We start from the raw sequence: 26,908 nt of genomic DNA, 5'->3' as shown, positions 1-26,908 counted from the left end.
GGAAGCTGAAGTAACCAATCTTCTAAGCTATTTTAACACTTCATGGATCTGTGACTTCTTCGAGGGTGCTCTGTCGTCTGAAGTAGATAGCAAACCATTCCACTCGTTAGCATAGTCTCATTAGCTGCTATGAACAAAATCATTCATCATCTGTTGACTAAATTTTTTAATGCTGAGTTTCTCCCTACTCCAGCTGGTTCTCAGACTTGTGGATTCTCACTGAGGTCAGACACAAAATGGAGAGATGAGAATCAAGGTCTGGGGAAAGAGAGGTGGGTTCAAAATTAAACCCAGCTCGACTCCTCCCTACATTGTGACTTTAAGCTAGACAGTCATCCTCTTTTCTGTAAAAATGGCAGTTGGACTATGTGGTCTCCAGGTCCCTTCTTGCTCTAGATCTATGATTTTAGGATCATTCACCAGAGTAGGATGCTGGGAGCTTTGCCTTCAGAATCCAAGGTTGTGTGTTGAGGGGTGGCTAGGTGGTACAGTGAATAGAGCACCCGCCCTGGAGTCAGGAGTACTTGAGTTCAAATTTGACCTCAGACACTTAATAATTACCTAGCTGTGTGACCTTGAGCAAGCCACTTAACCCCATTTGCCTTGCAAAAACCTTAAAAAAAAAAAAGAATCCAAGGTTGTGTTAAGTGATACAGTGAGTCCCAGGAGGAAGATTAAGGATGGAGAGTTCTTCTAAATAAATAATAAAAAAAAAGTCTGAACACTTCAGCAGTCCCCCTGCTTTCCATGTCTCTCTGCCTCAGCTTGTACCAGCTACTAGGTCCCCATGAAACCCCACCTCAAACCTGATCTCCCTCTCCAGACTTGAGGCTAGGTGGCATAATGACTCCGTAGAACATTGGGTTTAGAATCAGGAAGACGAAAACTGGAATCCTGCCTCTGACAATTACTAACAGTATGACCTGAGGAAAGTCATTTAATAATTCTGTGCCTCCATTTTTCTCACGGGTAAAAAAGAGGTCAGATTTATTGGTCTCTAAGGCTCTTAAATCTTTGATCCTATGAACCTTTCTCTGAAGGTAAAGGTTTACCTGGGCCTTTCCTTCAGACAGAACTTAGGAGCTAAACTTCTCTTTCTCTAAACTTTCTCACTTCTCTTTTTCCATCTGATACTGCCTTCAACCTTCTTAGCCTCTGAGCAATGTGGGGATCCAGTTAGAGGGAGGATTGAGGGAAGGATTTTGTTCTTATTGAGTTATTTTTCAATTGTGCTTGAATTTTACAGCTGTTAACTAAGGGTTAAGTGACTTGCCTAGGGTCACTATTACTCATTTTGGGAAGTCCCCCTGCTCCAACCACTAAGACTGGGACATAGTAAAATTTCAATAATGTCATTGACTAAACATACATATTTGTGCATTTATAGTTTCTAAAGAAATATACTTATGTGGTATATGCACTTTGTACATGTGTGTGTCATTATGGTACATACCTGCTTGCATGTGAGCATTTAGTATTTCCATGAACAAGTGTGCATTTGTATATATATGTGTTATAATGACCAGAAGTAACTTGAGAGATCACAACACTGAGAGGCTGACTTTTTGTTTCACAGGCAGAAATATTATTCCAACCTTGCTCTGCACTTTGCTGGCCCTTAAAGTCCCCTCCAAATGACTTTGAACTTGCCCTGGGTTAATTCTCAGCAATGAATCAGATTGGTTCACCATGGCTTCAGAGTCAATTTGTGATTTCTCAAAAACCCCACCCTGGGTGGAGCAACTCCCTTCCTGGCAGACCCATAGATACCTTCATGGAACTCACATCCTCCAGACTTCACCATCCCAAAACCCACCCTCCACCCTTCACCTCCCATAGGGACAGAAGGCTAAAATGAACAGCAGATGGAGAGACATCAGCACAGCTCCCCGAGGTCTTGTCTATAGATAAAGAAAGGGCCAAAGATAAATCTTCTTCCCAGGTGATGCCACTCTCTCTCTACCCTACAGAATTCTGTCATTCCCTGTAGTACCTGAGACCAGCCCCTGCCCCTCTCAGAGTCTGTCCTCTGGAAAAGAGCTCAGAGAAACAGACAACTTGCCTCACTCCATTCATGTCAATAAACCTATGTACTTTCAAACAATTCTTGTCTTAATGTTGAGTGGTCTGGGATGTCATTTGTTGCTCATTTTATTCATTTCCAAATCCATAATGATTTTCACTTCTGGTTGATGTTGGTTTGGAACAAAACAACTCTTTTAAAAAAAATTGACAGGGCAGCTAGGTGGCGCAATGGATAAAGCACCGGCCCTGGAGTCAGTTCAAATCTGGTCTCAGACACTTAATAATTACCTAGCTGTGTGGCCTTGAGCAAGCCACTTAACCCCATTTGCCTTGCAAAAACCTAAAAAAATAAAAATAAAAATAAATAAATAAATAAATAATGTGCCCATTCTTTGTGCTAGGAGGATGGGATGTAGGTCATTAGGATTTCTCTCTCTAATCCATCTTAAGTAATGTCCCAAGTTGATCAATGGATAATCAGTAAATATTAAATAAGTATTGTGTGCTAGACACTCCACTGGGGATACAAAAACAAAAATGGAACAATTCTTGCCCTCAGGGAGCTTACATTCTATCACAGTGTGCAAATCACATTATTCCTCTATTTCAAAAACTATACTGATTTCTCATTCCCTACTGATGAAAGCAAAAGATGGTCATTTAAGATCTCCTACAACCTGTCTCCCTTTCCCGTACTTAAGATATACTGCATTATTCTCAATTCTCTGTTCACATCCTGTCATCTCCTGCCTCCTTGACTGTTAGAATTGTCACCTTACCTGAAATGGACTCCACCATGTCCCCTCTCTGATGGTTGAAGTCCCTCACTTTCTTCACATCTCTCCCCTAAGTTTTTTGAGAGCAATGCCTCTATTATGTCTATTTTAGTATTCCCTAGCACTTGACACATTTTAAGTGCTTAGTCTAGCTAATCAATGCATCAAATGTAATGAATTATGTGACATTTCATTTCTTGCCACCATGTAAAGACTTCATCTCATGCCAATAGACACCCATTTCTCATCCCACCCACCCTACCCCTTAGAATCCCTACCTTCCTTCACAGTACAATCTCTATACTACTTCCTATGCTTTAGCTTCCTGATTCCCCTCAGTTACTGAGCTCCCTACCTCTTGAAATCATTGTTACATGGTATCTTCTTCATGTTTACCTAGCTATTTACATGATGGAATCCCTCAAATAGATTATAAGCTCCTTGAGGACAGGTACCTCCAAAACCTCAGACAGAGCCCAGCACATGATAGAAGCTTAAATCTTTGTCATCAAACATGATAGGAGAAAAGATGATCAAAAATATCTGAGATAACTTCATCTTACAAAGGGGTGGCCCCACTTTTCTTTTTCTCCCGCCATTATCTAAAATCTCTCCTTCTGTGACTTTGGACCTAGATAAAGTAGTTCAATCAGGAAGCAGGAGTAGTGCAGTGGATGGAGGATGGGCCTGGTAGTCTGTCTGTCTATCTGTCTGTCTTTCTGAGTCTCTCCCAAGGTCCATTTTCTCTGTCTCTGTCTCCCTAGTCAGACTCTGTCTCTAACTCTCTCTCTCTGTCTTTGTGTATCTTTATTCTCTCCTCTCTTCTACCCTATCTCTCTCAATTTCTCCTTCATATCTACCTGTCTCTCTCTCTCTCTCTCTCTCTCTCTCTCTCTCTCTCTCTCTCTATCTATCTATCTATCTATCTCTCCCCCTCTCTCTTTTTCAATTCCCCCTCCACATTGGTCTGTGTTCCTATTACTATTTAACTATCCCTAGCCAACCTACAGAATGCTGAGACAGAGAGAGAGAGTCGTATGTTCTTATCCCATCTGCTGTGTCCAGGGCCAACAGTATTCTCTGGGCCTGGTTTGTCCCAGTCATCTGAGCTAAGTTTCAGTTTAAGACAGCAGCTTTTTTCTTCTAATTAAAAAGAAAGAAAGACAAAAAGAAAAGACAAGCTGTTTTTAATGATCTCAAGGAAAAGATCTCTTTCAAAGATAATTTTGCTTTCAAATATTAAGAAAACTGTAATTAAAAGATGTTGCATAAATGTTCCTGAAGTTAGCATTAGGGAAAATATATTCTTTTCATTATATTAGCTCAGGTTTTTATGTGGAAAAATTGGGGTTTTGTTTGTGGGTATTTTGTTGCACCTTGGGTGGTTGTGAGGATCAAATGAGATGATATTTGTAAAGTACATAGCAGGCACTTAATAAATTTTTATTATTATTAGGTAGAACTGTAGAATATAGAAAGGTGAGATCTTAAAATCAGGAGACTTGGTAACCCTGGAAAAATCATTTAACTTCTCTGGAGGTTCTCTGAACTTCCATATTCTCATCTATAAAGTGGAGTTACTAGTCCTTGTACTACCTGGTTCATGGTGTTCTAAAAAAAAAAAGAACTTTGTGAAACTTCAAGTGTTACAGAAATCAGAGTAGTTATGAGTACTGCAATGACTGTGATTATTCATTTCCTCATATATTTTTTCTATGAATTTCAGATAGAAACAGTCCTGGAATAAGTCACTATCCTGTTATTTTCCTTTATTTTCATTTTCATCATCATCATCATTATTTGTCATTATTGTTAGCGGCAGCATTCTTATTAGAGCAAACTCTATCACTGTCAATGGCCATCTGTGGACTCTGGTGTTTGTAAAAAGAATTCACTGAACAATTAAAGAATCCCAGGCAAAAAGAAAACTACCCTCTATAAATAATTGATTGGATGGGAGGAGATACACATCGATTATAGAGGCTCAGAAATGATGGGGAAAGAAATTATATATCCACCCTGGAATTATCCAAAAGGTATTTCTACCCCACCTTTCCCTATCTCAGCAGTAGCCACAGTCACATATAAAAAAACAAGCCATTTTAAAAATATTAAAATTGAAAGAGATTATAGCTTTGAAATATGAACTAAAATGATCTGACACATCTAAATGCTAATTCAAATCAAGAGGCCCTAATAGATATTTAATTGATGTAATAATATTCTTTCATGATTGTTAATAAATAAAAATGTATAAATAAAAACATCTTCTCTTCTGTTTAATGACTATTTAATAGCTATCTGTGGCATAGCTGTTAATCCCTAATAAATATGTGTTTAATAATCAATTGGAATGCATTTATGTGATTATTGTCATTAAATCAGAATTAAATGCCACTTGCAGTCAGTCTACTTATGTCAGAATGAAACCGACAGCAAGGAAGTCCTGGTTGTGTGAAACCCTTTATAGCACGAGGCAGATCTTTACAAGTTTGATCAAGGAACACTGGACCTTGGCAAAGAACAATGAAACTAGATAGATTCTAAAAGTCCATTTAAAAAAGCAAAGTTAGGTTTCTCTATTACTATTCTTACCATCACAGCTTCTGTTTCCTTTTTTCTTTTTCTAAGACACACACTCAGTCTTCCTTGAAGAAAACTGCTTCCCACTGTGGCAGCTAGCACCACCAAATCTGCTCCTTTTGTAGGAATCACCGACTCTAAGAGTTGGGAGGGACCTCAGAAACCAAAAAAAAAACAAATAAAATAACCATTCCTGAGAATGGATCCTCTCTATGATCTCCTGAGATATAGCCATTCAGCCTCTACTCAAAGAGGTCCTAGGCAGGAACTTGCTACTTGTCAAGACAACCCACAGACCTTTGGACCAACACTGATTATTAGGAAGTTTGTCTTTATTTGGAGCCCAAATTTCTACTACTTCTACCCCTTTCTCAGGGGCCAAACACAAAATGACGAACCCCTCTTCCATTGCAAATTCTTAGAACAGTTCTCATGTCACCAGTAGGTTTTTTCCAAACTGGATGTCCATGGTTCCTTCAGCAGATCCCTACATGGCATTATTTCTAGTTCTCTCACCCACCCTGGTGTCTCTGTTCCAGTTGCCTTCCTCTGGACAAGTTCCAACTTCTTGATGCTTTCTCCTGAATATGGCTTCCAGAACCCCACAAATAAGATCCTACAACTATAGATAGTCACTAATTTGGCTCTGGTCCCTGAGCAGCACCACTGTGCAAGAGATAGGAAGTAATGTCACAGTATGAATAGGGTCATATCCCTTGATCTGGATATGAACTGGAGGCAGTCAAAGGTTCCTTCTGTATATTTCCTACTCCAGTCAAAGAGAATGACTTGTCCACACCACATTTCTCTCCCTTCCTCTGCCACCCAACACTGAAACTTCATACCTTTGTAAAATGTCCTTTCCTCTCTAATCATCCTTTAAAAACTGAACTCAAATGCCAGGGAGCTTTTCTTAATCTGCCTTAGTCAGTAATGACTGTTCACCTACTTCACATAATATTTGCTCTTCATTTTCAAAGAAGACTACAACATCAGGGAGGTGATACCATGACAAGTATATGAAATGGAGTTGATTGAGGGGGATACCGTGCTAATTCACCAAGCTCACTTTCTTTTCTAGAGTCATTTGGGTTCAGTGATCAGATATGAATCAAAACAACTGGAGATGGCCCTGGATGTGAGGCAATAAGGGTTAAGTGACTTGCCCAAGGTCACACAACTAGTAAGAATCAAACATCTAAATTGTACATTGACCCTAACTCTGCATGCAGGAAATACTTAAAAACACTTCTTGAAAAGAATTTTATAAGGCTTACTTCTGGCTTGGGGCATACTCATAGAATCTTTATAGAGTACAGATGTAGACCCATCCTTTTCCAAATGTAGATACTGAAGCTTGGGAAAGTGAATTTTAAGGTCCCATTGATAAAAAGTTAGGTGAGTTGAAATTGAAATTAATGTCCTCAAACTCCAAATCCATAGTTCTTCCACAAAACTTTGTGGTTTCAATCCTATGCTTCTTTCCATCCTCATAATGTTTCTCCTCTACCCCCTACAAAAAAAAAAACACACCGAATTTCTATGGTCCTATTTCTTCTTTTTCAAAAAATGTCTGAGTTGACAGGGTTTTGTTGTTTATTGGGACAATCAATTCTGGTTATTATCTCTGATCTTCCAGGGACCTTATATCTCGGGGCTGACGCAGGTTTTGCTAAAAGTAGAACTCAAGAAAATCTAATCAGAGGGGTTCTCAGAGCTGTCTGCAGATGTCCACTGACTTCCTAGAAGCAGATGCCCATATCTCTACCCCCAGGTTGAATTAAAACCTTTTGTTGATCAGTCTCTTCCAAATGTTACTGTTTCCCTCCTTCATAGCCAACTCCCACCTGGCCCCTGATAGTCTTCTTGCTCTCTCCCACCAGTTCAAAGCTGCCTTTAAGAGTAACTTCAACTATGTTTCAGTTCAGAGAAAACAAATATGATTAATCACCCTAAAAATGTCCTCTTCTAATACCTCTTTATATCTTTGCCAAGTACAAATTTGAGAATGAGTCCAGGCAAAAAAATTTAAATCCAAAAGTTTTAATAGATTCCTGTGTATTATTCAGCCTCTCTCCTCCCCTCAACCCATTCTCTACCTAATTGCCAAATTGATAATAATAAAGCCTATTTCATTCCCTCACTCAAGAAACCTCAGTAATACCCAGTTCTTTTTAGGATAAATACAAATTCCTCCATTTGGCAAATAAAACTCTCTACAATCTATCTCCAACCTATATTTCTAGATCTCCTTACATATGCTTAAATTTTATCCAACCTGGCCAGAATTTTTGGTCTTATCAAGGGACAGAATTAGGGGCAATATGATGTAGTGGAAAGTTTGTAAGCTTTAGAGTCAAAGACCTGAGTCCAAATTCTATTTTTTTTCACTACCTTGGTGAACTTAAAGAAATAATTTAACCTTCTTGGCTTCAAATTTCTCACTGGTAAAATGAAGAGGGTTTGAGGGTTCTTCCAATCTTTAAGTCTATGACCCCATGACCTCTTGCTTTTGTACCTAACATCAGTTGTTCTACCTCATTTTTTGTCTTTTGATCCCCAATGCCTAGCAAGTGTCTGGTGCATGCTTGTCTTATTTGAATCAAATTGAGTTCCCATTCCAGTGATTTCCTGTGCTTGCTGTTCCAGGAAAGGCCTAGGTAAGTACAGAGAGATCCATGACCATCAGGTTAGTCACTAGGTGATGAATTCTTCAGCCACAGTAACTGCTGAGATGGATTTAAAATGACACTAATAATTGACACTTAGTGTTTTAAGGTTTACATATCATTTTTATATGCATCATCTCATTTGAGATGGAGCTGCTGATGCAAAGCATAATCCAGAACTGGCCTCATCTGGTAGCTTCTGTGTATTTCAAGCTGGTATGCTGTGCCACCATGTATTTCAAGCTGGTGCTCTGTGTCATTTAAGCAAAAGCTTTCTATTGTCCAATATCAAGGCAACTACTTTTTAAGACCAAGTTCTTGGAAGCTGAGAACCCTGTCTTTCATATGATACAACTGGGACGATGCAGGCTCTTAAGAAATGCTTATTAGCTGATTGGTCTATATGTATTGGGTCTCTCTGTCAGTCCCTACTATCAGAAAATGCCTAAGGGGCTAGTTGTTTGTGGGTAGAATCTGTTCTCTGTGGTTTCTAAGAATTTCCTGTTCTGTTGCAAAAAGAGAGACACAATTAAATGTTCAAGTCTCAATGTCAATCCCAGGGTCTTAACAGGACTTCAGTTGGTTGTCTTTGGGAAGGAACCTTCTGGCAAAGTCTGCCCTTTAGAATACAGGACCTGTCACCCTGACCTAAACACTCTAAATTCCTTAGTTTTAGTTTGGTCCACTTTCTTGAAATATGAGCTCTTCCTTTAGAAATACAACTTCTATTTTCTCATTAAAAGCACTACAGATTTTGAGTCAGAAAAAACCTAGGTTTGAATTCTGCATGTGATTTGTCACACTCAAAAAAGAAAGGACAGTTAGGGGGATAATTAGAAAAATAAAGGGTAGTAGGAAAAGTCTACCCTGGTAGCAATTAGGTCAAAATCTAAAATCAAGAAGACAACTCCAGGTTCTGTCACTGACTGCCTAAAGAACTTGGGTAAGTCACTGCCCTTCTCTGTACCTCAGTTTCCTTAACTGTAAAATGAAGGAATTGCCTAAATTCCAGAGCTTCACCCAAGAAAATATCCCTTTTGTCACCCTTAAACTGTTGACAGCTTTCAGCCACTGGACTCAACTCTCTGCTCACAGAGGGCAACCACAGAGATATCCATTGAAATTCGGGCCTCAAAAATGGAAAGCTACATTTCGAAGAAAAAAAATAACTAAAACCTTATGTCAAGGTTTCTAAAAGAATCTATGGCCTTCTTAAACAGAGGGGTTTAACCGGCTGCTTACTGTTGTCCAAAGTCCCAGGGCGCCATCTTGTGACCATTTCATAAAATTGAGAAAAGGTTCTCCCTTTTTTGAATAACAAAATAAAAGCAACCATAACATAGAATAGCATAGGATATGGAACTACAGACCTTTGCTAAGCTACTCAGAGGATGTCCTTGGTCCATCACATGTCAATCTGAGTATGTCTGAAAATTCAATTTCTTCTTGAACCTGAAACACCACCGGGGAGAAAGGAGCTAAGAGAGCAGCACCTTCAAACTGATCCCCACAGATTGCTTTTTCTCACAAAAACATTGCTTTGTAAATGACTTTACGTCAGTAGAAATTCCCAGACCCTGATGGATAAAAGGAGTCCCAGTCCCTAAAAAAAGATAATATAATGAAGAAGGGAGGAAGTCCAAGAAATTAGGTTGCAATACAAACTATGTTGGTCTTCTCTATCACTTGGTCAGGTCATTCACAGACTTAGAATTGAAAGAGATCTTGCAGACCATTTTTTTCCAGACTGTTCATTTACAGATAAGGAAACTAAGACATAAAGAGGCTAAATGATTTCCCCAAGTGAGAAAGAGAGAGAGAGAGAGAGAGAGAGAGAGAGAAAGTACCTCAGTGATCTCATCTTTAAAATGAAGGAATTAGATTAAATGACCAATCCTTTAAGTTCTAAATACTTTAGAAAAAATGCATTCAGGCATCATGATGAGTAATGATGGCAGAATAGAAAGAACACTAGAATTGGAGTCATAAGGTCTAAGTTCAAATCCTAGTTCTACTTCTTACAAGTTACATAAGTTAAACAAATCTCTTAACTGCACTGGGCCTCAGTTTCTTTTGTTTTTGTTTTTGTTTTTTTGCAAAATGAGAGGAAGGGATAAATTTAATAAACTCTAGGGCTCCTTAGAGCTCTACATCCTATTTGTGTATTTATGTATATCTATGTGGAGAAGTTGATCTCTTATCTCCCTATATGATTGAAATGAGGAAAGAGGAGTCTATCTCCAGTATGCAGCCAACTGCCACCAGGGACAAGTGAGCTGTGAATTTTACCACTATTCCCAGTTTGTGTCTCCCAGTAACAAACAACTGATTCAGGTGGAATGAAGCTACAAATAAATGAAACAAATTTTTAATGTTACCAAACACTGTGCTAAGTGCTAGGGACATGAATAGAGAAGTAAGACAGTCCCTACTCAAGTTCAATAAGGAGAAAGTGATTAAACACATTGGAGAGTTCAGCAGCAGGGTGGAGAGCACCCTGCTGGTCCAGGGATTCATTCTCATTTTCATGAAAAGAACAAGAAGAAACTGTCTTTCCAATGAGTTTTCCAGGGAATCAAAGGTCTCAAGATAGCACTTAGCCTTGGCTGTCCCAAAGTCTGACCCTATATACTATAGCAAGAAACACTCAGATAGGTTCAGCTAGGTGGCGCAGTAGATAAAGCACCGGCCCAGGAGTCAGGAGTATCTGAGTTCAAATCCGATCTCAGACACTTAATAATTACCTAGCTGTGTGGCCTTGGGCAAGCCACTTAACCCTATTTGCCTTGCAAAAAAGAAACACTCAGATTCCAAGAGGCAAAGAACTAGGACAAACCAAAGGGCCATTTTTAGGTGTGCTCAGATCAATCTGAGGGCATCCCTCTTTTCATGGTGCCTGTCTGGTGAATGAATTTATTTCTACTGCAGATGGCATCTTCTTAAAACCCTTCTTTCTAGTTACTCTCAGACCACTTAACAAGGATATAGCAGGCCATTCTTAGCTGTCATTTAGCCAGTCATTCTAACTAAATGCCAAAATTTTCATACGGTCCCTGAAATGATCAGTTCTCCCTCAGTACTAAAACAGTTCTGCTCCTTGATCTCCTTCAGCCTTATAATCATTCCTCTTCTGTCTTCTTTTTATCTTCCTTTATGAAAATTTCCCAAAACTCATCTTCCATCTTCAGACCCTGAGACTGGTCCTCCACATGTATGATTTTTAACTTCTCCCTCAGTCTACATCTCAAAACCTCTCCAGTTTTCTCCAGTTACCTAGAAACATTTCCACTTGGAAGTGCCACTTACTTCAGAAATTTAATGCATCCAAATTTAAGCTCATGTCTTTCTCAGCCAATTTCCTTTAGTATAGTGAAATGGAATTTTGGCATCATAAGATGTGAGTTCAAATTCTGTCACTGAGTCACCTGACTGTGTCAGGTGAAGAAAAAAACAACAACCTCAAATACCAACATAGTTATAGAAACTACTTTTTGCATTAGCAAAGAACTGAAATCAGAGTGGGTGCCTAATGATTGGGGAAATGGCTAGGGGAAAAAATGGTGGCACAAAGCAGAAAAATATTACCATGCAGCAAGAAATGAAAAATATGGGACAGTTATGTGGTACAGTAGAGAAAGAGCACCAGCCTTGGAGTCAGGAGGACCTGAGTTCCAGTCCAACCTCAGACATTTAATCATTACCTAGTCATGTGACCTTGAGCACATCACTTAATCTCATTGCCTTAAAAAATAATGCTTTTGAAAAAAAAATGAGGACTATATGAATCTAAAAAAAATGAACTTTGTATGAATTGATGCTGAGAAAATAAGCAGAACCAAGAGATCATTATCCCCAATAAAAAAGTCACTAAAAGGAATATGAACTCTGAGTAACTGAAAAACCAAGTGATGGTCCCATAATGAAATATATACCTCCACATTACTCATGTCCAAGAGGTAATATACTAGTTAGATTGAATGTTGTATATTTATTGTCAGATGTAGTCTCTATAACTAGTGCTTTTGCATTTAATCTTCATTTTCTTTATATCCAAGGGACAGTCCATTCTGGAGCAGAACAAAGATTTTTTTGTTTTTCAGAAATGACCTTACAGCAAAAAGAATCAAAAAATGTTTCTAAAAATATCATAAGTGCCTTGAAACCAGAGATTTTCCTCCCTATTGTTTTTTCCCTCCTTTCTCCATTATTGTGATTTCATCCAAAGCTGAGCATATAGTTGACTCCATTAATGCTTAGGGACTAAATAACTTTTCTCCCACCAGCAACAGAAGTGAGTCAACCCCCAGGTGTGGATGAAGATAAAACTTGTATAGGCTGCAAGAGATATGTAGAATCAATGAATTAGAGAATGCTTGATCTGCAAGAGTCCTTAGAGACTAACTAGGCTGGTTCCTTCATTTATAAATGGAAAATTGAGGCCAAGAAAGGGGAAGGGGCTTGCCCAATGTGACATGGAGATTTAAGGTAGAGCCAGGACAAAAGCCTATGGTTCAGGACCCACTCATCCGCTCACATTGAGCAGATAAAGTATTTTTAGACCAGGTATAAACTAAATGAACTTACTTGATTGTTGTGAATTTCCTGCACTGACTGAGGAAATTGTGTGGGTGAGCAAACTGTTCAGTATTTTATATTTATTTTGATGGTCAACCTTTCATAATAAGCAACCCAGATAATCTAAAAGATTTCTGAAATGATTTATCCTGTTCTAGTTTTAAAACAAATTTGTGTTATTTCTAGAAAATTATCTTCTAGCTTCAATGAGTTATAAAATGCCAGAAAGGATTTCATAACCAAAAAAGCCTGAGAACATAGAATGTCAAAGCTGGAAGGGATTTTAGAATATAGAATATTAGATCTGACTCAGACCCTAGAACACAAAATAGTAGTGCCACTAACTAAGATAATGGAACTAGAACCAGCTAATTTTCAAAATCTCTTCTAGTTCTAAATCAATGGCTGTGCTGAAGGATGCTCCCAGCTCTGTATGTTTTAAGTTCCCTTCCAACTTGGACAAGTGACTTTAGAACATAGAATGCCAGAGTTGGGAGTCCTACATAAATAGAATCAAAATTATCTAGTTCACCTTCTTCATTTTACAAATAAGAAAAATAAATTTTACAGAGACTCCAAACTCCAAATCCAGTACTTCTCACAGAAACACTCTTGTCCCTCAACATAAAAAAGGGACTTTGGAGATCAACTAGTGCAACTCTAGCTGTGATCTAGAAAAAGGAAGCTGCTTGCCTCAGAGCTCCTATAGAGCATCTTATCTGTGTTTCTCCATGCATAGTTAGTACCCTGCTACTCTCTGGGAGATACTCCATGTCTGTGAAGTACAAAACAAGGTCAGCAATTGTTTCTTAAGAAAGCACTTACTATATGTCAGACACCATAGCTTCAGAAGAATCCAAATTTGAGATAATTCAAGGAGCAATGGGCAGAGAAGGGAAAGTCATTGGCTGCAGCACACCACCAATCATGAATCATAAGTTGGAAGTCATATTAAAAGACATCATAAAGGCCAATTTTCAACATTTTCTTTTAGAATTTTGAATTTCAAATGTTCTCCCTCCCACCCCACTACCCTTTATTGAAAAGGCAAGCAATTTGACATAGGTTATATTTGTATAGTCATGCAAAATATATTGCATCAGCAAGGGTATAAATGATGGTAAAAGGAGAATGAGAAATAAGCAATGATTTGCCTGCTTGCTACACTGTTATCTATATCCAAAGAACTAGAAGAAAGTCTCAAGTATATTAGGTAATTATTCTCTATGGAGGATTTAAGAGAAAATACAGAAAAGAATCGCACTGAATGAAGGGGTGGGTGAGTTGCTGTCTGAATTTGAAAGGCGTTCCCACCCTATGCCTCAGGAAAACCCCAGATTCCTTTCATGTTCAGCTCAAAAGTCACTTCCCACAGGAGGTGATACCCTCAGCTGGCAGTGCTCTCCCCCCATATCCCTACCAAAATTACTTAGCATTTACTCAGTTTATAATTTTTATTTGCTTACCTGGGAATATGCTGTTTATCTCAGGAAAAAATAAGCTCTTGAGAGTAGAAATTATTTCGCTTTTAGTCTTTTTATTCTAATCATTCATTTCAGTAATTGGTACACAATGGGTGTTTAATGAATGCATGGCAAATTTAACTCAACTCAACTGATGAAATCATGAATCCACTGAAGGTCCAATGGCCACCCCGTTTTCTTCATTAGACTAACTCCATGAGAGCAAGGACTGAACACAAGGCTATGCCTGAGACAGGTGCTCCATGATTTTATGTTGGTTTGACGGCATGAATTATCAACACATATACATATATATCTTGTCTCCCCTGACAAAATATAAGTTACTTTAAAAGGCAGGGGCTGTTTTATTTTTGTGTCCCCGGGAGCCAGCATATAGCAGGCATTAATCAATAAAAGCCTGTTGATTGATTGACCAACAAAATCTCCAAGGAGCCCTAAGCAAAGTCAGTCCTGGTGAATCTAAGGAGGATTAAGGATACCATGAATCCAGGTATAAAACTGACGTGGTGAATTGGGGTATAATAATGATGACTGCTGTCTGTACTGATCTGAAGAGTTATCTCACCTCCGCCTACCTTCTTTGGGAGAGAGGATCAAAGAGGAGCTCTTGGGCAGGACCGAGCTAGGTACAGATCCGTCTGTCAGTGCCCTCTAAGCTAGCCATATGGCCATCTCCGGGGTTTTTTCCATTTTCCTCATAACGAATTTTCTTTTTTCATCCATTTCAGAAGCAAAGAGCCAAGTACAAGAACTTGACTGGCGCGTGATTTCTCTCTGTGTCGGCACTTTTTTTTTCCCCCGAGCTGGGGCATAAACTCGTTCTCCGAGAGTTAACGCACCTGCCATTCCTGTGCTGACACACACAGCTTTTCAGAGAAACGAGAGAAAGGGGAGAGAAAAAAAAGACCTCCAAAGATTGTGCTCCAGAGACTTCTTGATTTCTGCCAATAACGAGTAGGTACCAACATGTGCGTGTTCATGACCGCCCTATGATTGATGGTGCCTATTTACAGTTCCTGCTCTCTCTCTCTCTCTCTCTCTCTCTCTCTCTCTCTCTCTCTCTCTCTCTCTCTCTCTTCCCTTTTTGCCTCAATCTCAATACCCTATGAATAAGATAAAAATATTTCTCCCCCTGGAATGTGGTACATAATTTAACAGGATGGTATTCATAGGAACATATATTGGAAGGAGTCTTGGAGGTCAAGTTCAACTCCATCATTTTATACAAAAGGAAACTGAGGAATGAAGAAAGTGACTTCTGAGTCAGACAGTTAATAAATTTGAGGCAGGATCTGAATCCAGCTGTTCCAGACTCCAAATCCTCCATTCTAGCCACTACATACAAGTTGCTTTTTTTATCTTCATATTCAGTATATGCAGGTAAATTAAAGAACTTCATACTTCCTCATGCCACATGGACCTTTTGACTAAAAACTAAACTCTCAGAGAAGACTGGAGCTGGAAGGGATATTTAAGGCCCTAGAGGACAAACTCCTCCATCTTTGAGATGAGGAAATTAAAGTATAAAGAAAAGATGACCTGCCCAAGGTCACAGAGATAGTGGGTTTTTAGAATACTGCAAGAGTTATTAGTGCTGGGACAGACAGGGTCCTTATTTTGTAGGAAACTAAGATCTAGAGGTAAATGACACAGTTTGGACTTGCTGCAGTTCAAATCCTGATCAGATGATTCTCAATCAAGGGTTCTCTCTGAATTCTTTCTTAGTTGCAAATAAACTTAAAGAAAAATTCACAGAAATTACATGATGTTGAAGTTGTACTTAAGTTGGCCCTAGACAAAATAATTGCTTGGGGCATTATTTTAACCACCAGGTCCTTTTTGACTGATTTATTTGTATCTTGTTTCAAATATTTTTCTTTAAAGTATAATACTCCATTACTTATGCAATCCTCAACCTTCACCAATTGAGGACTCAGAGATCTGCAGCTTGAAAAAGTTAGAATTAGCATAATAGTCTTTTAAATCCTATTCAAAACAAATTTTAGATATAGAGACAGTCTTTCATTACATCTTAATATATAGACTCCTACACAGGATTCACAGTCCATTTCCTAGGTCAAATTAAGACTAACCCATCCTTGGCTTCTGTCAGTACCAAACAACACATAACAGTGGTCTCTGCCATGGGAAACTAGATACACTCCCCATCACCATCGTACCTAGATGTCAGTCAGGCCTTTTCTAAAGAGACAGTGCCAGGAAACACCTGGAAAGCACAGTGGGATGTTTCACCAAACCAAAGAAATCTAGGCAACATCCCTTAACATCCTGCCAGTCAACCCAGTTCCATTCCTGCTTAGACTCTGGCCTAGGACACTGATGAGGAAACATATCTTCTTTCTTTCCTTACAAAATTGGAGAAGATGGATATGGAAAGAGGTATACACTGTCAGATGCAGTAACTATCTTGACTGAATTTGCTTAATTTCCTATTGTTTTTGTTTCATAGAGTGATAGGAAGAGATTTAAGGTGGGGAGGGGATTAATACAAAAACAAAAGACAACAACAAAATTCTTAAAAAGTAAAAAAGATAATTTTTTTAGCAGAAATGGTACTGGATTCAGAATCAGAAATTCTAGAATCAATCTTAGCTCTGCTACTCTGTGATCTTGAGTAAGTCACTTAAACCCTCCAGGCTTCATTTTCTCATCCATAAAAAGAGGGAGGTTAAATGACACAGCTCCTAAGATCCCTTCTAGCGCTAACTCTATGATTCCTGATGTTGGGGTATGAGGGGAAAAAATCACCAGATTTGACATCAAGTGACCTAGAGTTTATATCTTAAGCTCTGACAATACTGTATGTCCTTGGACAAGTTTTTTCCCATATTCTATTTCCTCATTTAGGAAAAAAAGAGACTTGAATTAGATGGTCCCTAAAATCTTTCCAGCTCTAATAGTCTGCAATCTAACAAAGGGAAGATCAGGTAAGAAGGAAACAAGCACTTAAATGTGACCAGGCACTCTGCTTCACAAATATTGCTTCATTTGATTAGCACAACAACTCTGAGAGGTAGATATTATTATGATGCCCATTCTAGTTGGTGAAACTGAGGCAAACAGGGGAAGCTAGGTGGTGCAGTGGATAAAACACCAGCCCTAGAGTCAGGAGAACCTGAGTTCAAATCTGACCTCAGACACTTACTAATTACCTAGGTGAGGCAAATGGAGATAAAGTAAATTACTCAGGTTTACACAGCTAAGGTCGGATTTGAACTTGAGTCTTCCCAACTCTGGCATTCTGTCCATACACTCCACTACCTAGTTTTCTCTAATTAGGTGAAAGATCTGAAGGTAAAAAGACAAATTAAAAAACCAACAACTGAACCCCCTCATCTTATCTTCTAATATTCTTTTGATATTTGCTTCATATTCTAATTTCTGTTTTATTGATTATGTGTTCATGTTACATCTCTCCCTGCTAGATGTTCTGTGTACAGTTGTTTCAATACCATCTGACTCCTTATGACCCCCACTTGGTGTTTTCTTGGCAAAGATATTGGAATGGTTTGTCATTTCCTTCTCCACTTCATTTTACAGATGAGGAAACTGAGGCAAGAATAGTTAAAGGATTTGCCCAGGGTCACAGTGTTAATAAATGTCTGAGGCCAGATTTGAAGTCAAGTTTTCCTGACTCCAGGCCAGCACTCAATTCACTACACCACCTAGCTGCCCAAGATGCTCCTTAAGACTGATTTGTTCAATCCTAATACAGGGTCCACTATAAAATGAGTATTTATTAAATGTTTGTTGAATGACTGAATGTAGAGAATGGAAAATACTTTTCAAAAGTTAAAATACTAGATCAGTGGGGTGACTAGGAGGTGTAGTGGATAAAGCACCGGCCTTGGAGTCAGGAGGACCTGGGTTCAAATTCGGTCTGAGACATTTGATAATTACCTAGCTGTGTGGCCTTGGGCAAGCCACTTAACCCCATTTGCCTTGCAAAAACCTAAAAAAAACTAGATCAGCATAAATTAATCATCAAGTTTTCATCAGCTTTAAAACTGGACTACAAAGTCTTCTGTGTAAAAAGTTCAGAACAATTGTGTTGGGCAAGTGACTTAACATCTATGAGCTTCAGATTTTTCAACTGAAAAATGGGGATAATAATAATATTTATGTGCTCTCAGGGGTTTTTTTGAGGCACAAGTAAGAGATTTAGATTTGCTTTGCAAATTTTGAAAGACTATCTAAATGTATGTTAATTATTATTAATATGATGCTTTTCAAATGTCTTCAGTCACCCCTTGCCTGCCATGTAATACTTTATTGATCTGCCTTGATCTTTAAAGCAAAGCCATCCCTGATGAGCTTCATCAAGATTCCCTTAGTTCATCTCCAAATTTCTCTTTATTTTTTCTTCATCTCCTCTTCTTTTCCTCGTGTATTAGGAGATTAAGTATCCCATCCTCTCCAACTCCATCAAGTCTTTGTCCAGGTCTCAAAATAACAAAGAGGGGTGGCTAAGTTGCCCAGTGGATAGAGAACTGGCCTTGGAATCAGGAGAACCTGAATTCAAATGTGACCTCAGACACTTAATAATTACCTAGCTGTGTGGCCTTGGGCAAGCCACTTAACCCCATTGCCTTGAAAAATCTAAAAAAAAAAAGGGGGTGGAGGGGAGGGGAGGAGAGGAGAGGAGAGGGGGAAGGGAAAGAAAAGGAAAGAAGAAAGCGGAGGAAAAAAGGAGAAAGGAGAAAGGGGAGAAAAAAGAAGAAAGTAGAAAGGAGAGGCGAGGAGAGGAGAAGAGGGAGGAAAGAAGAGAAGAGAGGAGAGGAAAAGGGAAAAAGAAAAAGTTTCCTTTTAACCCTGATGGCCCTTCAAGCTGTTGTTCTACCTCTTGCTTCCCCTCTACTGTCAAATGTTTTATTTTAAAAAAAACTAACCATATTTTTATCAATGCCTTTTGTTTTTACAACGTTCATTTCTGACTATAGCTCTCCTCTACCTAGTAAGCCATCCCTTGTTTAAAAAAAAAAGATTAAAAAACAAAGAGAAAATGAGAGCAATTCAGCAAAACTAACATACAATTTCTATTAGGTCCAACAGTATATGCATCATTCCACATCCTCATTTCCCTACTTCTGCAATTAAGGGACAAAAGCTACTGTCAAATTTCTTGGGAATGTTATACAATCTCCCCATTACCATCTTTGCAATCCAGATTTCAATATCCAACTCCCTACTTCCTTCACCACACTCCTGAAATGACCATCCCAAAGTGTATCAGTGATATTTCAGAAGCAAAATTATCTTATCTGATAGCTTCTTCTTAATCCTTGGTATCCTAAATTTTTGTGAATTCAAGGCTCTTTTGAATTTCTGCTTCTCCCCTGCACATCTATAAGTCTGTACTGGCACTATTGTTCCCAAATTCATCAAACTCTTCCCATTGACTCTGAGGGCAGAGGGTTTTAGTTCAGCCTTTGCTACAATGCAGAAGTGCTTGGCACTGGGTTCTAGAGGCTCTTCTCCCTGGATAGGAGAAGGGAAGAGACAAGCATAGGATTGAATAGCAAATTTTGGAGCTGAGATCAAGAGATGAGATGCTAATACTGTTGCAACTAGAATGTATCATTGCCTGGCAGGAACCCTTCCTTAATTTGGAAGGGATACCAATGGCTTGCATAATTGGAAGGAAAAGGGAGTAGATTCCTTATACTGGAACTCAGATCTTTCTAGCTCAAGCCCCATACTTGATTTTATACTACATAGCCTTCCTTATAAAAAGTTTTCTTACCAATATGACATTCCTGGGATCCTTTTAAAATTTTCTAAGCACTTTCACAGGTATTATTATCTCCTTTTATCACACAGGGTTTGGGGTTTGTTGTTTTTTTTTAAACAACTGGTATTTCATGCATAAGCACTTACCTACAATTCTTTCGCTACAGTTCCTATATTTTCACAAGAATTGAGTTAATTGCCTATCAGTGTCTCATAAAGACACTAGACTCATATTTTTTAACTCTTTTCTCCTAATGCAGTGGGAAGAGCTCCAGATTTGGAGTCTGAGATATTGGTTCCAAATGCCAATTGCCACCTATGTGATTTTGGACAGTTCATTTCTTTGGACTTCTATCCCTTCATCTATAAAATGAGAGAATTGAGATGGTCTAGACTAAATAGTGACTCTGGCCTTTTCTGGGCTTCAATTTCCTCATCTTTAAAAGTGAAGAAGATAGCCTCTGAAGTATATTGCACTTCCCAATCTTTGAATGTCTGAGTCTAAGAACAACGTTTAAATTCTAAAGCTATGAGTCTTCACTTTGCAAACCTTAAAGTACTATATACTGGCAAGTTACTATGAGAGGCAATGTGTCAGGCTTAAAACCAGAATGCAAATTCTTACTCAGAAACTTATCATCTAGTTGACCATTAACAACTCACTAACCTTCTGACCTTCAGTTCCTTTATCTCTAAAATGAGAATAAATAATATATCCACTACCTCTTCATAGGAGTGCCATATAAATTGAGCTGCTACTCTGAAAATTATAATGTGCTTTCCTCTTCTGGCCAGTTCTCCTGCCTCCTTTACACATTTACAAGCCTCAGCATTTCTGCTACAGCAAAGTCTTTATCCTAAATTGTTTTTGTTCTTCCTCCCACCCCTTTCTTTAAATAGGAACCTCATAAACCCCTTCAATGGACAACTGGTTTGCCTGCTCTTTCTTTCCCCTGAATGCTGGACACCACCCAATTGCAGAAGTCTCTCCCTATGGCAGTGAGAGGTCAGGTGCCACTATGACTCTCCCCCCCCACACACCCTTCTCTTAGGCAGGTGCTGTTTCTCCTGACCTGGAACCTTGTCTTGGCTCTTATCAGAACTCAGTTATATAAGACACCTCATATGACATCTCTGTTTTGTCCTAATTCTTCTGTTTCCTGCAGTTTCATAAAGGTCTTCTTAATGTCCTCATCCTCCAATCCCCGCCACTTTCTGTGAGGCAGCCGCAGACCTCCTTAGAAATGTCTTTGCATAAATCTTTTTCTGACTTCCTTTCTCTGTCCCTCCATCCCTTTTTTGTAGACTATCCATTTAGGAAAGAGATGAGAGATCATAGATTTAAAGCTGTAAATTACTTCAGTGTCCAACTGCCATCATTTTACAAATGGGTTAATGCAGGGGGCCCAGGGATGTTAAAAGATTTGGGGAAGGTCACACAGGGCTGTAAAGTGACAGAGCGGGATTTGAACCCAAGTTCTCTGACTTTGAAATCAGGACTATAATATTTCTAAGGTTAGGCACTCCTCCAGTTTTTCAAACTCTACTGAAAACTTTTTTATTATTAATATTTTTAAAAATCCACTGAGACTAATAACAAGGTTGGGTGCTCTAAGTACCAATGGCCCCTTTGTGTCATGACTAACACCAGATTCAGGGGCCAGGCAGTATCAGAGAGATTCAGAATTTGAACTCAAGTGTTCTGAGGCTCAAAGTACCACCATATTCTATTGCCTGTGCCAAATTCCTCCTCCTTTCCAAGATTTCACAGTGACTACATAGGATTTAAAATTTATCCCTAAATTGTAGTTGCCTTCTTCCTTCAAGTCAATGAAACATAAAAACACCAGGAACTGTACTCTAACCAGACCTTGCTCTCCTACTGCTTCCTATGGTAGGAGCCTCCTAAGTAGAGAAGAAATTATTATGCCCATTTATAAAGATGGAAAAGCTGAGACCCAAGAAGAATCACCCAATAAGCTACCTGAGGTCATCTCAAGAAGGAGCAGAAGGCAAGCCTTTGATGGAGCCAGCCCCTCCAGTGTCTCTGTGCTAATTTTCAGGGGAGTTGTCTTCTGAGTAGCCCAAGTGACCTTCCTGCTGAGCCAGCATAGACCTATGTGCCCAGAAACTCTCCCTCTGTGCAGTTGAGCAGCACAGTATTGGTATTGGTGAGCTGAACTTGTCTTTCTCTTATATTCCTCACACAATCACCCTGGAAATCATGCCTGGGATGATTACACGGAGGAGCCGTATGTCCTGACAGGTATGTAATTATGTACTGAGTAGCTTATCGGGCAAAATCCGTTTATTTTCTCTAGGCAAGCTATGCATCAAAACTAAGTAGAAGAGAAAAGGAAAAGAGGGAGGGAGAAAGAATGAAAGAATGAAGAAAGAATGAAAGGTCAAAAAAAGATTCCCAAAATAGGGATCAAGAAAAAAAGGGAGGTAGTGGTGTAGAAAGAGAAATTTAAAGTGAATTTGCAAATGATAGAAATATTAAGAAAGAAGGAAAGAAAAAGGAAAAGATGGAGAGGAAAAAAGAGGGAAGGGAATGGAGGGAAGGGGAGGAAAGGCAAAGAGAGGAAAGGAGAAGAAACATAACAAAGAGACAGAGAGTAAGTAGAAAGAGAAGGGAAGGGAATAGAACAGAACAGAAAAAAAGGAAGGCAGGAAAGCAGGAAGAAGAAGGAAGGAAGGAAGGAAGGAAGGAAGGAAGGAAGGAAGGAAGGAAGGAAGGAAGGAAGGAAGGAAGGAAGGAAAAGATGAACATGGTGCACAATGCTGTACTAGATAGCACAGCCTATATTTTTCCTTAGATATACCAATGCTGCCACAGTAATACTTCTCAATATTTCTCAGTGGAACCAAGGTATCACAGACACAAGTAACGGGACGATAAACACCATTTTTCACACATGACTCTCTCTCTCCTGACTCCATACATTGTCACTACCCATCTCTTTGGAATGATCTCCCTCCTTTTCCTCACCCTTTCATTTCCCTGGCTTCCTTCAGCTAAAATCCTACCTTTTACACACACACACACACACACACACACACACACACACACACACACACACTCACAAATACTCACTCTATTACCTTCCATTTACACTGTAAATATCTTCTAAGTACATATTTATTTGCATATTGTCTCTCCCATTAGAATGTGAGCTCTTAGAGTCCATTTTTTGCCTTTCTTTCTTTTGCCTTCAGCACAATGCCTGACAACAAACTCTTAATAAGTTCTTGTTTATTTGACTTAAAAGATATACTGACTAAAGCCCTTAGTCCTGGAAGCAAAGCTACTTGATAGCAGACATCCAGGACTATTTCACATATCTGCTGTAAATGCTGTTTCCCTGTTATTCATTCATACAAATAACTTTCCCACAACTCTAGACCAAATCAAACCTCCTTTCACTAAGTCAGGTTCCACAGTCACTGAAGGTTAAGCCTTTTGGGGGGACAGCAATAGACATGGCCTTTTCTTGCTCCAGAGACCTCAAGGATCAACTGGGAGAGTTCATGGGTCTCTCACTTGTTTGGTCTCTGAGATAGGGATGCCTTTCTAGGAGGGAAGTGGAAGCTCTGCCAACAGGCAACTGTGCTAGGATGGATCCACAAGACCTAGAATCTCAGAGTCGGAAATGTTCTCAGGAAAGCAGAAACCCAAGTACAATGACTTTCACAAGATCACTGCCAGAGGCAAAATTCAAAGCCAGATCCTTTGACTCCCAGTCTGTTGGTCTTGCCTTTGTTCCCTAACCAGTGTTCTGTTAGTCTCAGTTAAAAGACCCCCCCAAGGATTTGAAACCTATTACATCTAATTATTTAAAAAGTTTTCTTTACTTAGAACCAAAATCTACCCACAGAACCTAGTTCTGCCCTCTTGGAGCATGCAAAACAAGTCTCAGGCATTTCCCAACAGACAATACTTTAAATTCCTGTCAAAGAATATTACATCCCTTTCTTTTCCCTAAGTCTTCTTTTCTCCAGTATCCTTGGTTCCCTTAATATATCCTAATGTGTCTCCAGGCCTCTCCCCCTTCTAATCACCCTCCTTAGACATTTGTCCATGGAGATATCATTTTCCAACGTTTTTTCCTAAAATGTGGTATTCAGACCTAGATAGCGTACTTAGCTGTGAAGGTCATGCTAGTGCACTGGTAGAGATGGGAGAGACCCCAGACCATCCCAGACCGTTAGTCCTCCTGAGAATTTGGGAAGATGGACCTTCTATAAAGTAATCTAGATCAGACAGAGTAGGAATCTGGGGAGAAAGGAAGGGTCCCAAAGACATCAGAGATAAAGAGAACAAGCAAGGTCCAGGTCCAATAAGTCAGTAATCAGAAAGAACATCACTGACATTGGAAATCAAGGTGACATGTTATACAAGGCCAATTACCATGGACTTTTATTTCTATAACTGAACACCATCTGGTTGTATTGACTTGGAGCTAAAAAACCAGACCTCCTCAGAGATAGAGAGATCACATCCCTGATGTTATGGCCCTCTTTGAGAATGAAGGACAAACAACAACAGCAGCAACAGAAGCAGAAGCAGCAGAGAATGTGATCTTCTGACAGGTTCACATAGGAATAGTAAACTTAAACTCTTTCCTCTATCCCCTCCCATCTGGTGGATGTCCCGATGGTTCCCTCCCTGCCCCGCCCCATGTCCCATTTAGTCCTATGTTCTTATAAGAAAATCATCTCACTCATCTACTCTTTCTCCCCTAAAAACATTGTAATTTTCCTCCTGCCTTTTGTGCCCATCTCAAACAGCAAAACTTTCACTGGTCTGGTTCTGCTGACATTTTTCCTTCCCCTCCTAATGCTGTTTTTCCCACAAAATGCCTGAGACATTCCTTGATGCCATTTCCAATCTTTGTGTTTTCTGTAAAAAAAAAAAGTATATTCAACAAATATTCTTAGGGCATATAGAATACTATATATTTGGTACTAGAGGAGAAAAAAATTTTATCTGAGCAATTGGTTTTGTCCTAATAAAATTTACATTCTAGTGGAGTTGTAAAGAACAACAAAAATAGCAATATAATCCATAGCTCAGAGTCACTACCCACATAAACCAAGTTCATTCCTGGGGGCTTCTTATACAAATTACCCTTTCTCTTGTATCCCCATTTAGGAGACCATCAGAATTTAGCTCATGTCTAGATAGTCAAAGGGCAGTTTGGTGGTACAGCAGATAATGCATCAAGCTTGAAATCAAGAAGACTCATCTCAAGTTCCAATTTGGCTGTAGATATTCACTAGCTGGGTGACGCTGGTCAAGTCACTTAATCCTGCTTGCCTCAGTTTCCTCATCTGTAAAATGAGTTGGAGAAGAAAATGCAAGCCACTCTAGGATCTTTAACAAGAAAATTCAAAATGGGGTCATGAAGAATCAGATATGATTGAAACAACAAAACAACAACAACTAGGTAGCAAAAAAAAAGTTAGGAAAGCCTTTTTTCACAATGACTCATATATAACAGAAGCTTAATAAATGCTAGTTGACTGACTAAAAAGGTCCTCTGCTCTGGCACTTGGGTTCAATATAGAACATGTTTGTTTAAACTTCATTTAACAATGCAGAAAAGATTTGTAACCAGTCCTATAAAATGTCAAGAGAAGTTTCCTCAGCTCTCTGATGGGTCCACATTTTCTCCAAAGACCAACGACCTCCCCTCCCCTCCACTCTTCAGTAGGCCCTCACTCTCTCCAAAAGCCAAGGCTCCCCTCCCCTCTACTTCCCCCTTCCAATCTATTCCACCTCTTGAGAGATCTGTATCTACCTTTAAAAATGGAGCCCAAGGACCTATTCAAGGATGAAAACGCCATCAGCAATAAGGTGTCTACCTCCTGAGATTCATTACCACTCATCACTCCTTAACAGTGAACTTGAGAATCAGAATAATTTTAACTAATTGTTTCTTCAGCTTCAAAGCTGGGCCCTTGAATCAAGGCCAAAACAAAGGACATTTAAGATAATGTCTAAGTGGGGCAGCAAAAACCAGAAGAAAACTCACCCAGTTCCACCCTTGACAGTCATTCAACCTTTTCATTGGGACCCTGGGACCCTGAAAAAGCCACCTGTTCTGGAATCATGAAATCTATTTTCTCCCTGGGGGGAAGAAACTTCTCTTAAATTCTTTTCCTTCTCTCCCTTCACCCCATGTTCTGGCAGCTTGGGGATCACTTTGTGAAATTGAAAACTCTCTTGCATGCAGCCTAATGGGAGAGATAGAGGAAGGAGAAGTCAGCTCCTCAGGAAATCAAGCCTAAAAATTGGGTTTCCAGTCTGGGACAATTCTGAGAAGGGCCAGAGCTCTGTGGGCTGTTAATTTGAGGTTCCAAAAAGAAGAAATAATAACAACAATAACCGTAATAGCTGCAGCCACAGCATTTCCTGCACATTATGGCATCTGAGAAAGTGCTGACGGGGACGGCTGACAAGCTCCCTGCATTGTAATTCACCCCATAACATCATCTCCCAGCCTTATGGATTTCTCATTGAAAAATTATGTGATGCCTTTTTGGAAACCCAATACTGAGTTATTGATATCGAGAAGACAGCACGCTTTCAACTCCCAGCATATTAGCTTTATCCTGCCAGAAGGACTTTTCTCTCTAATTTCCAAACTTGGTTTTCTCCTTTCAGTTTAAATTGCATAGTTGTATATGTCTGTGTGGTCTTTTGTGTATGTGTATTTGTCTCTAAGAACATCTATTGTATATGTGTCTGAGTATGTGTATATAGATATAGGTCTGTTTGGATCTTTTTGTCTGTATAAAGAGATGAAGAAAGGAAGAACAGATAGAGAGTAGATCGTTTGATAGATAAGATAGAAAAATAGTAGATAGATAAATAATATATAGACTAATTAGACTAGATAGATAGATAGTAGGTAGATACGTAAGATAGGTAGATTAGTTAGCTAAATAGATACTAGATATGTAGGTGGGTAGGTAGGTAGTAGACAGATGGATGTATAGATAGATAGAAAGAGAGAGAGATACATCTCTGCCTGTGCCT

At 39.2% G+C, this 26,908-nt stretch overlaps 1 long non-coding RNA gene across 1 annotated transcript in view; it reads right to left on the bottom strand.

Moving 5' to 3' along the window:
- The window catches only part of LOC141517755 (uncharacterized), a 110,226-nt gene extending 84,166 nt beyond the window's left edge, over nucleotides 1-26,060 (bottom strand). The window contains exon 1 of the long non-coding RNA XR_012476977.1: nucleotides 25,902-26,060. This is a non-coding gene — a long non-coding RNA (uncharacterized LOC141517755). The remainder of the gene's footprint in view (nucleotides 1-25,901) is intronic.
- Nucleotides 26,061-26,908: the final 848 nt, after the last annotated feature.

Source organism: Macrotis lagotis, chromosome 1 (assembly GCF_037893015.1).
Source record: "Macrotis lagotis isolate mMagLag1 chromosome 1, bilby.v1.9.chrom.fasta, whole genome shotgun sequence".
In the NCBI taxonomy this organism is placed as follows: Eukaryota; Metazoa; Chordata; class Mammalia; order Peramelemorphia; family Peramelidae; genus Macrotis; species Macrotis lagotis.
Note: the sequence above shows the minus strand (reverse complement) of the source record. Positions and strands in the feature narration are given on the sequence as shown.